Source organism: Primulina huaijiensis, chromosome 7 (genome assembly GCF_012295235.1).
Source record: "Primulina huaijiensis isolate GDHJ02 chromosome 7, ASM1229523v2, whole genome shotgun sequence".
NCBI lineage: Eukaryota > Viridiplantae > Streptophyta > Magnoliopsida > Lamiales > Gesneriaceae > Primulina > Primulina huaijiensis.
Window position 1 is genome coordinate 14,696,661 of NC_133312.1, and position 2,903 is coordinate 14,699,563.

Here is a 2,903-nt window from a genome sequence, read left to right on the forward strand (position 1 = left end):
TTACTACTACACCTTGGTTTGCTAACATAGTAAATTTTCTTGTGACAGGAAAAATGCCACCGCAATGGAGTTCTCAAGATAAAAGAAAATTTTTGAATGAGGTAAAAAACTTTTATTGGGATGATCCGTATCTGTTCAAGTATTGTCCGGATCAAATTTTTCGACGTTGCATACCCGACAATGAGGTAAGTAGTGTCATTAAATTTTGTCATTCAGAAGCATGCGGATGACATTTTTCTTCAAAGAAAACAGCTGCAAAAATCTTGCAGTGTGGATTTTATTGGCCCACTTTGTTTAAAGACACCCACGAAATCTGCAAGATCTGTGAAAATTGTCAAAAATTGGGTGCGATTTCAAAAAAAAACATGATGCCTTTGAATCCTATTATTGAAATTGAAATCTTTGATTGTTGGGGAATAGATTTTATGGGACCTTTTCCACCGTCGTTTGGATACTTGTATATTTTAGTTGCAGTTGATTATGTTTCCAAATGGATAGAGACAATTCCATGTCGAACAAATGATCATAAAATCGTCATCAAATTTTTAAAAGAAAATATTTTTAGTAGATTTGGAATTCCTCGAGCCATGATAAGTGATGGGGGAACCCACTTTGTTAATAAATCATTTGCTTGATTAATGAAAAAATATGGTATTACTCATAAAGTAACTACTCCTTATCATCCTCAAACAAATGGACAAGTTGAATTAGCTAATAAGGAGATAAAGCAAATTTTGGAAAAAACTGTTAACTCAAATTGAAAAGATTGGTCTCTGCGACTTAATGATGCACTTTGGGCATATCGAACAGCTTTTAAAACATCATTGAATATGTCTCCCTATAGGTTGGTTTATGGAAAACATTGTCATTTGTCTGGGGAATTGGAACATAAAGCTTATTGGGCGATCAAAACTTTAAATTCAAGAATGGATGATGCCAACAAATTGCGTAAATTGCAACTTAATGAACTTGATGAACTCAGAAATGACGCGTATGAGAATTCAAGGATTTATAAAGCAAAAATAAATCATTTCATGATAAAAATAATTCTTAGAAAATCTTTTGAGATTGGTAAAAAAGTATTGCTTTATAATTCTCGACTTCACATATTCCCAAGAAAATTACGATCAAGATGGACAGGCCCATATGTTGTAAAGCATGTGTATACTTATGGAGCTGTGGATATTGAAAATCCTAAAAATGGTGATGTTTTTAAAGTAAATGGACAAAGGCTTAAACCATTTTTAGAAAATGAAATTTTTCAAGAAGAGTTTATTTCCCTTTCCGATCCTTGATTTTTTTTGTGTTGCATTTAATTTTGTTTGTTTTTATTTCAGGTTTCCTTAATCTTTTTATTTTCCCGGTTAAATGGCGGATAACGGTACTCCGTGACTCTCATAGTCGGTTTAATCAGTTTCCCATAATTGCTGATACAAAAATAAAAAAAATATATCATTTCTTTTCTTTTCAAAATGGATGAAATTCTCTCAAAAATTTGTAAATATTTTCTCTCTGTTTCTGAAAATGTTATAAGAAAAAATTATGCAGGAAGGTGTGAAAGATTGAGATTGCTAATGCAAAAAGGAATTCCAGAAGATATTCGTCTTGTAATAGAAGCTAAGGTCCGATTAGGAGGAGAAGTTCCACAATCATTGCTCATTCGGTATTTGTATGGATTAGGAAAAAGAACTTATGCGAAAAAACGAAGGGCCAAAAGTTTAGGGGTTTGTCATAAGTGTGCAAGATGGACTTGTGACAAACGATGGAGATCTTTGGGATGTGTTTCCAATAACAGAGAAGATAAAATTGGTTTCATTAAGAATGGGCTGAGTAAGGAGTCTTTAGATAACATCTTATTGACTCTTGAGACGCATTCTAGTGGACATGTGCATATTGAACTTCTCCGTTTATGGAAACAATTCCAAGATGAGCGTCATAGTCTTGGGAATCCGACTAAAAAAGATCATGTTTGCCAATTTATAAGAAAATTGGATGGGAAACATATCCTCGACTCATAGAAGGCGTTGAAGCCGTTTTTGGACGTAAAACCAGAGGAAAATTGTGAGCCACAATCACACTACTGTTTACATGCATGTGTGTCATTATTGTTTTTATTGTTTATTCTGTTTATAACTGTGACCCATAGTTTTGTCCTGATAACATATTACCCCTATAAAATCTCTCATCTTTCTCTCTATTTTCGCATAAAAAAAAAGAAGAAAGTAAAAAAACATGGCTGGAACCTCTGCACAATCATTGAAAAATATTTGTGTATTTTGTGGGTCGAGTCCTGGAAAAATGAAGTGTTTGTAGAAGCAGCGAATAATCTTGAAAAGATATTGGCCGAGAAAAAAATTCACTTGGAATATGGGAGAGGTAATATTGGGTTAATGGGATTTGTTTCAACATCTGCTCATCTTGGAGGTAGTCAGGTTTTGGGTATTATTCCTACAGCTTTCGCTGAAGGAAATATTACAGGTGTTACGATTGGGGAGGAATTAAAAGTTTTTTCTATGTATGAAAGAATCACTCAAATGATTGAAAATTCTGATGCTTTTATCGCACTACCAGGTGATTTTGGTACATTAGAAGAAATTTTTCACACTGTTTCTTGGGCACAACTTAATATCCATAATAAACCTGTGGGCTTGTTGAATATCAATAATTATTATGACAGTTTGTTGACATTTCTTGATAAAGCTGTGGAACAGAATTTCATTTCAGAAAATTCACGACGGATGCTCATCTGTGCTTCGACTGCCGACCAATTAATTGATGATTCAGAAGCTTTTGTTCATAAGCCTGATCCGATGATAACAAAGATCAATTGGTCGCAATCAAGCAATAAGAAAAGGAAGTTGGATCATTGATTCAAAAGTCGTGGATTGGTTTGCGTTTGTTTC